At 38.6% G+C, this 9341-nt stretch overlaps 1 protein-coding gene across 1 annotated transcript in view; it reads left to right on the plus strand.

The window, feature by feature from the left end:
- Positions 1-367: 367 nt before the first annotated feature.
- The window catches only part of lepr (leptin receptor), a 34155-nt gene continuing 25181 nt past the window's right edge, over positions 368-9341 (plus strand). Inside the window, exon 1 of the mRNA XM_034881084.1 lies at positions 368-504. The gene's annotated coding sequence lies outside the window, so the exon portion shown is untranslated. The remainder of the gene's footprint in view (positions 505-9341) is intronic.

A 9341-nucleotide genomic window follows, 5' to 3' on the forward strand; every position in this document is an offset into this window, starting at 1 on the left:
CAAATATCATTCATCATACACACACACACACGCACACACACACGCACACACACATGCAGGAACAAAGAAAACTCCACTGTACCATCTGAGGGGAAAATCTGAGGCAACCACTGACAGAAGGGTCTGCTTGTATGCTCCTGTTTATCAAAGGCTCTGTGAAATTCCCTTCTGCCAACAGCTACACTGTACACCTCCAGTCTGTGTACTTGAACACAGAAATAGAGATGGCTTTCAACCAGTAAACTCTAACCCCCATGTACACTTACAGTGCATACACACCTGCAGTGCAAACACATGCATGCAACATCCTGGCCTGCGTGCGTTGTTGTGACTGATTGGTGTGTATTCTGACACTGTGGTCTAGAAATAGCCCCTCATGCCCGGAGACGCACTGCTCCACATAAAGCTCCCTGTCTGCTACTGCAAATGTTCAGGATATCAGCTGGAAGGAAAACTTTATTTCCCATGGTATACTTCTTGAGGTCTGATTGTGTGGGGCTGCTGGTGAGTCATCTTTCTCAAAGTTATATTGTAAAATTTAATAAGACATGGAACAACAGCTGTGTGGTGAATGACACACGCTGCCCACAATGAATTACACCTGAATTGATAATCACAACACTGTGACCTGGCTTACTGTTTTATTCTGAATGTCTGGAGTTTTATCACAGTTTGTGAGGAGAAAGTACAAACAAAGGATGAACCTTGTGTTTTTCTTCAGTTTCTATTTCAGGCCGTTGTCACTTCTCTCTGTTTTCCTTTCTTTAACTAATTACCCTGAACTCCTTGTTGCAGTCTATCTGCTGCTGTCGCTCTCCACATTGTTGCTTCGCCTCCATTGATTTGCTTCAAACTTTAATGACGCAGTACAGCGAGAACCACAGAGAGAATTTAAGTGTTATTTTGATGTGAGTTAGAAGTTGTAGTTAGTTCTACATTTTAGGAATTTGTTTATTTTATATCCAAGAGTGAAATGAGAAACTCTCTTATATCTGTGTGTTACACAGCCCTGGAGGGCGTGTTTAGCCCAGCTTAGCGTAAAGACCGGAAGAAGATGCATAATATATTTTGTTTCTTTCTAATGTAAAACATTGTGTATAAAAATAACATGTTTATGGGGGATAATGTGCTGGACTATTTCTCGGAGCAATGACTTCCTGCAGTCTTGTTGGCGGATGTAACTAAAGCGTTTTTTGTTGTTTCATTTTTACCAGGCAAAGCTTACTCTTATCAAACAGACAGATAATTATGGCAAGAAGGCAAATAAACATATTTCCCCAAAGTCCCTTAATGAACAGACGTTGACATTCTCATGTCACTCAAAAGCAAAATGTTGATATACTTCTTTAAAATATCCCACCATGGAGAGTTTATTGAAGTTCTAATCTAGTCAGAATTCTGTCCTCTGCCTTACCTTGTTATCAGCCTCTTATCTGGGTTCTTCCTACAGTAAATTATTTCAGTTATGTGCATTGTAGTTCATTAAAGGCCGTTTTCCCCCATAGTGAAAACAGCCCTCATGTTTGGACTGTAAAATCTGAGGCTTCACCAGGGGCTTTGGCCACAGACATTTCAGATGAGCCTTGGGCTGACGAGTCTGGCCTCCATCGACAGACCCTGTTTTTTTTTTTATCTGTGTCTGAGCTAAAAGCCATGGTAATAGGCAGGGCATTTTGCTGCCAAATTGACCATTTGATTTATTCATTCTAGAAGTGCAAAAGGTGAGACTACAATCACAGAGATTGCCATGGTGATGGTGGGCTTCTGTACTGTTTGCTCAGTTAGACCTCTAGGGCAGAATTTCCACAGGAGCTGCAAGTGTAAGTGGTTATTTAACCCGTGGCTGCTCCAGTTGATCTTCATGTTCATTCTTACGGCTGCAGGACACTCAGCTATTGTCCTCAGTATTTGCTTTGTTGTGTTTAGCAACTTGGTGGGCAGAATTTCTCCTCTAGAATTGTATTTACTGTTTATTGGGAAATAAACCAGAATTGCTTACATTACATACTATTTCCTGGAAATAACTAACCTCAATCTCATACTGATAACCGGGAACACCAGTCAATAAGCGCTTGTTAAATTTCCTTGAAACCGCTGCTCCATTAAAAGAATAAATCAAAAACTTGCAGGAACAAATTGAATTGCTACATTATCAGAGCAATCCAAATATGTAGAGAGGTACAAAATCATATGAGTTGCAACAATTGAACTGAAAAACGATGTCAATAACTAGGTACCTCCATTTATTCTCCATGCCTGCGTGTTGGTAGTCAAGGGCACAGGGAGCTGGAGGAAGGGCTAATATAGTGATAAACACATATGCACTCACATTCAAACATTAAAGTTTCCACTTTAGACTACATGTCCTTGGACTGACTGCACTTTACCCAGACAACAGATTTCCTCTAGTGTCACAGAGATCCTGGGTTCAAGGTTTAAGGAATTACTGAGACTTTCATAACTTAGTTTGGTGTAATTACCACATTATGACCAAATGTTTTGGAGCTCCAAGGCTGTCAACAAATGGTTTTGCCTCACTTGTTGTTTGTCGGGTTTGGTGACAATGCTTTTAGAGGCCCAGCAGTGCAAATATTCTAGGAAGACTCTCCATGTTGGTGTATTCATTGTGTAGCTTCCGCTCCAATTTTCCCATTTTCTGTCATTATCGCTGTCCACTTTGTTTTTATTATCCCCCATGTACAAGCACTCCCACCACTCCTGTTTCTCTTGCACTTATTCATCCTCGCTTCCTATGTTGGGTTGTTTTTTTATTCTGTGCTATGTTTATGAATAGAACGGAAAGCTGAAAAAAAAGCATAGCGGACAAAAAAGACTGTTACAGAAACACAAGATGAACTAATATAATTATGTTTGTACAGATTTCCCGTTCAATTGCTAAACTGCTTGTTCGCTGTCTCATGCTTTTTTAAATCCTGCTTTTGTTGATTATCATATATAAATCTGAAATCCTCTAATGACAAGCTGTGATGAAGGAGAAGTGGGACTTAAAGGAAAACAAACAAAAAAAATCCAACAGTGATGGCCTCAGGCTGTAAATAAACAACTCAAACCCCATGTTTTACACGTTTGCTCGGAAAATATTTGAATGAAAAATAACCAAAATAACACGGGTGATACAATGGCCTCAGCCAGGGGAGTTTCATTCATTAACAGCAAATGTGCTTTCATTCAGGAAAACATTGTACGAAACTTCAGTACACTCAAATGAAACTTTATTGGCATGCTTTGGGACGTAAGAGCTTTGATTTTAGAACAATAAGAGTGTTTGGATCACTCAAGGTGACAAACAGGGTTGGCGGAGAGACATTAAGGTGGAGATCAAAAGTGTGACTCAGAGAGAGAGAGAGAGGGAGAGAGAGAGAGAGAGAGAGAGAGAGAGTGGAGAGGTGTCATTGCCTGTTGCTTGACTAATCCAGACTGCTTTAGTGTGAGTGGGCGCTGGATGAAAACATTATATCATGCTCATAAGTAGGTGGTTGGGGAGCTGTGGTTATTAATTGGACACAAAAACTCCCATTGGTTTGATATAAAAACAGGTCGTGCATTTCTGCGTCCTTCTGTCTTCATTTTCAATGACTGTTACAATTAATATCAGACATTTAAAAAAAGCATGTATTGCTCAAGTACTTGCTCAACAGAGTGCATTCGGTGGTCTTCACCATCAGTATTCATCGGTTGCTTGGATGCCAGCTGATTGATAACATCCAATCATGTTTATAGAAGTGCATGGACACTTCCTTTACAGTAAAAACTTGACACTATCACTCTTCAGGTACACGTATAGACTTATTATGTTCTAATGCCAGTGTATGTCTTTTTTGGTCTTTTCCACCAAATCCATCTTTTTAACCACAACGCCACAAATGATCAATTTCTTGTGCCTCACGTCTGTCACACATTCTGTGAATTTTGAATTGAATAGATCATCATCAGTGCCAATCGTATGTTTCATTTTTTCCCACATTTATTGTGAATTGCGATTCAAATCTCAAAGTGACAGTATGGGCAGTAATTGCTCAGCAGTTCCTCTGTACATTGTGTGAGCCCAGGCCTCGGCTGCAGTCCGTCAGGGATCAGCTTGACTCTCCTTTTAACAGATGTTGTGGAGCTTTTTTCTGTTGTGAGCAAACTCACTCTTGGCTTTGTTTTAAGACCCCTAATCTGCATATTTTCAATAAGTGCGCAACTGTTTGTGATATTGATCAGTAGCGGGATAACTAACAACGGTTAAACTAAAACCAAGCAGATAGAAAAGAAACAATGACAGCAAACTGACACTAAATCAATGCAAGGGCATTTTAGAGATCCCAGGCATGTTTCTTTGCCAAACATCTTTTCATCTGAATTACAGTTATGTGTATGTCACATTAACATACATGTAAAACTCGTATTGGTTTCAAAGCAGTCACAAAATGACATTGAGGTGATAGTAGCACTAACACAGCCTCGATCTGCCACCACATGACAGTCCCCTACTTGATGCCCCCCAGGCATTTCTTCATTGTGCTGGCTTGAAAGAGACGACTCACTATGTTTTAGATAATAAAATCTGATGACGCACATGCTTGGCATTGCGAAGCCTCAGCACTTTCTCTCTCGTTAAGCCTTTCTCTCTAATTCTTTCCATATTTGTTTTGTCCCCTTGGGAAAGAAGAGCAGAATCATTTGCAATTTGTATTGTCTCAAAGGAAAAAGTGTATGAGTACATAACCTACTTGGTGTGGAATAAGTGACAGAACAGTTGAGAGAGAGAGAGAGTGTGTGTGCGTGTATGTGCATGTGTTTTTGGTAGAGATTGTGTCGTAGGGAGAGACTGCGGTTTCATGAGTGACTCCATCACACTCTGATGACGGGGTTATAGCAGTGCAGAGAAAAAGCTAATTTCATCACATCATCATGAGTGTTTATGCCACAGTGTGCGTAAGACAGAGAGAAAAGGAGAGCTAGAAAGAAAAAAAGAACCACAAGATGCAAAAGAAATCTCAGCCCTCAGGCTCTTTCCTCTGCTGTTGTCCACTCACATCTGGCACTAGTTTGTGTTGTTCACGTGTTGTGCATCCAACCCCAATGACAACAGCTCCTTGTGTTCTCCAGGCCAGTTTTTGTGCCAGCGGATGAGTATTGTCATTAATAAGATCAATTAAATGTATTAGCTGTGGCTGTCTTGTTAACTCCAGAGCGGGTGTGTTTTGGGTCGGTTTTTTCGTTACAAGTGGGCACGTGACCTCAAAGCTCCAGTTGTGTTGCAACAGGAACAGAAACAGGAGGAACAAGGAAAGGACAAGTGAAAAAATAGTACAGTACTGTAAGGCAGCATCTATGATTAATTTCAATATCAATTCCTAATTTTTCTTTTTCAGTAAGTCAACTACTATACAATTTAGTCCATAAAATGTCATTTAAAAAATAAAAAGAGAAGCCTATTACAAGTTGTTTGTCCAATAACCAGCTCAAAACTCAAAAAATGAAATATTAAATTAAATAAACCTAAGAAAACCAGTTAATGTTAGCCATTCTTGCTTGATGAAGGAATGAGGATGAATTGATTATATCATTTGTAGTTATATTTTCTTTAGATTAACTTGATTAATCTAATCAATCAACCAATCAATCAATCAATCAACTAAAAGGGCTCAAACATATAAAGATAAAAAGGGATAAATGAGATAGAAGGCAAAATGTATGAAAATGTAGATTGGGGGAACCCCGCCTACTCTGCCGGAGATTTGATTTCGCCTTGCTCAAACTCGAATCTGTTGAGCTTAATTGGCTAGGTGATAGCCAGACTAATGAAAGGGTATCATACACTTCTAAATTACATATATTTTACACTTCTAAATTCTTCTGTCTGTAGATGTGGACACAGTTTAAATGTTTTTCCCCATGTGGTGGTTTTGGCACATACCAACTTGACTCCCTCCCTTTTTTACATCTGTCTTCTCTCTCAGGACAGATGTTTGGCAGGTGCTGTGTCTCATGTGGAGCTCTGAAATTGGAAATGTTTTTCTTTTCTTAATTCAATGAACAGTCACTCACCAATGGAAAAGTACCATTGCCACTGTTGGGCTTTTCTTTACACAAAGTGATTGTCCTAAAACCAGTCAAACAGAGGTTCAAAACTCAAAATTAAGCAGTGTAAGGCGAACATAATCAATATTTTATAATGACAATTTATCAAATGACAATGTGAAACGTGTCACTCATGGTGAAGACTTTACAGGGAATTATCTGCAGCTTCTCTCAGCTTTTTGGAGCCTAATAGGGAGTTTCGGCTCATTGTTTATCTGCCCGGTTAGCTTCACTAACCTGTATGAAAGATGCTACTAAAATAAAGTTGGATTGATTGACCATAGACCACATGTGTTTTACATGCAATAGCTAAAATTCAGACTTTAAACCATTCTTTCAGAAATCTGTAAATGCTAGTTTTCTGTTTTCGGATCCCAATGCTTTGTGTCAGCTCAGAAAATGGCAGATGTCAGCAGGTTGTATTGTTCTCTGGTTTAGGGGTCCAAAACTGTTTTATGATATAGATATCGGTTAGCTGTGCTCTTGAAAAAACATCATGCTCAAACTTTGTCAGCACACACTAATGCTTCCATAATGACAAAGTTAATGCATGACATAAACTGGCCCACAGACCAAAGATCACAAGAACGTTTTCATGTGTTCCAAATAAGAAAATTAAAGGTAATCAGCAGACAGGGAAATATTCTAGTAAAAATTAACTGAAAATGTCTACAATTGAACAGTAACAGAGCCAGTTTTGAGTCAGCATGTCCACTGATCAGCATATTCCAGGCAACCTACAGTAAGGACTTGTGCAACTTAAATTTCGAAGGAACTAAATTCTGAGGGCAGGAGGGTGGGGGTCAAAACGTTTTTTTCCTTAATACCAGGTTTTGGCATTGCACCCTGGCACAGGATGTTTAATTCATATACTCTGTGCTACGCTTTACGTACTGTATTAAAAATGGAATCAATATACAGAAGTCTCTTATTAGAACATTTGTGTTTACGTATATGTTCTGTAGGGTCAAACTGCACTTGCTCTGCATACTTTGGCCTTTCTCCTCTCTGGTTTCTTCCATGCAGTCCTCCGGGAAATGAAATAAGCACTAGGTGGATGACCTACTTTAACTTTTCAGACATCAGCATACCAGATAAAAACAAGCAATTGGTATTGACTTTGCCCTGGTCCTGATTTATGAGAAAACTTCCTTTACGCCACTGCATCTGCTGTAGTATATGTCTTGTAAGTGGTGAGGAAAAAGAAAGCTATTTTCATGTCAATAGTACAGTTTTTTTTAAAAGATATGCAGTATATTTCGGATGTCAGACTGGACGCACGGAATTGGATTTGAATAGATTTGCAACAAAAGCTGAATACTGTGAGATTTTAACAAACTAGATCAACTTTTTGAGACATATGTTTATGTGCTTGATTGCAGAAAGTTAGATGAGAAGGTTAACACTACTCTCATATTTACATAATAAATAGGAAAATACCAATATGAAGCCATAAGACTGCAAACTCGGCTTAGCATTAAGACTTAAAAAAGAGTAACAGATAGGCTGTGTCTCTAGCAAAAAAAATAAACAAACCAAAAAACAGTTCCTTTGTCTTCTGAGGTAATTCCTACAGAGCATGCTCACTCTATCAAAGGCCCTTCATCTAACCTTATTTCAGTGATGAAAGAGATTGAATCTGCATGCTAGGGGCTGCTGGCATTGCAGCAGAATCACACATGCATTTAAAATAAAGAAATTACCCTTTCAGTGACATCATCCCAACCAGTCTACAAGCATGACATCATCGTCTTGGTATGTATTTCCCCCTTCGTGAGGAATTTTTTCCCTTTGAGAATCTGATTAAATAATTCATTAGCAGCTTCCCTGTTTCATGTGAAGAGACAGTGCAAGGCCAGGAGGCTGTTTGTTAAAAGGAGTCAACTCATAATGTTGGTACAGTGTAAAAAGCTGAACTCATCTTCTGTAGTGATGATGCTGTAGCTCTGCTGTAAAATGATTCACTTGAGCAATCGGGACATGGGAATAATGAGAATGAATCATGTTGGTGGATGATCTAATGAACAGGGACAGGCCCATTTGACGCTGGGTGAAAGTGATCGCTGTTCAAAGGGTCAAATGGATGATGTTTGTCAAATGTCATGAAAACAAGAATCAAGTGCAATGGTCAATCTGCTTATAAATATAGAAAATAGTTATAGGTGCTGTATGTAAATAAAAATAAAGATTGTAATAAAGTAAAACAAGACAAGTAGAAAATACATGAACAAATAATTCAATAATTGTCTGCCCTTAATACAATAAAATAAATAAACCTACCAGTATCCTTCATACAGTGAATCTCAAGTAGTACTAAAATACACAACAAGATGTTATACATTTTAAAATTAACAGCTAAACAAACAACTAGTAATTGTTTATGGTTATCACATGTTGCTGAAACCTTCCTAAATGTTCTGTGAGTGATAATCAGCTACATAACACCAGTAGTCTCCCATTATGTGAAATGGTGATATCAATCATAGATAATTTTCATATTTTGATAAATCATTCACTTTACTGTACATTTATATACTTTTGCAGAACACAAACATCTTCATATTACGTTGCATACCCAGAGGATGATGTCATTGCCACACACAGGCTGGGAGGATGTCATTAGGGAATGATGTCACCTCCTCATTTTAAATGCATACTGTTGTAAGTGAGGCTGCTGCTGCAGTGTTTCCCTTATTCACGTTCTCCTTCACATCCCTGTCTGAGCAGTGAATCTTTCACTATTACCTACTTTTATATTGTGTAGCAGGCTGTAAACCTCATATGTATGTTTAACTTTGACGCTGTGCCGCAAAGGAATGGAAAAGATTCCCAGAAGAGGGAATTACGGGCTGATGAAAACGCTTTAGGGATCATGGTTTGCAGCTTTGGAATGTTTTTTCTTGAGTCTATTTCTAGAAAGTATGTTGACTTTATGTGTAATGTCGGCAGTAAGTGTGAATACCGGTAAGACCACCTGCACCCTTTTCCTACTATTAAAAATATTTTTAAAAATGTATCAATTTAAATAATACTTATCAAAAAGTGTTTTTCAGCTTTTTTTCATCAGGTTTCAGAGTACATCCAGCATGTGTTTTGTTGTTTTAATTAATTATTTTTAAAATTTTTAAAATTAATCATAAATCTGGGGTCGTGATTCTGCCATCAGGGCCAGTTTTTGTTGTGGGTTGGGGTTTTTGTTTGGGGTTATTTTCCGGTTTTGCCTTCCCTGTGTTGTCGTCCCGGTTTTCTCC

This window comes from Etheostoma cragini, chromosome 9 (genome assembly GCF_013103735.1).
Source record: "Etheostoma cragini isolate CJK2018 chromosome 9, CSU_Ecrag_1.0, whole genome shotgun sequence".
In the NCBI taxonomy this organism is placed as follows: domain Eukaryota; kingdom Metazoa; phylum Chordata; class Actinopteri; order Perciformes; family Percidae; genus Etheostoma; species Etheostoma cragini.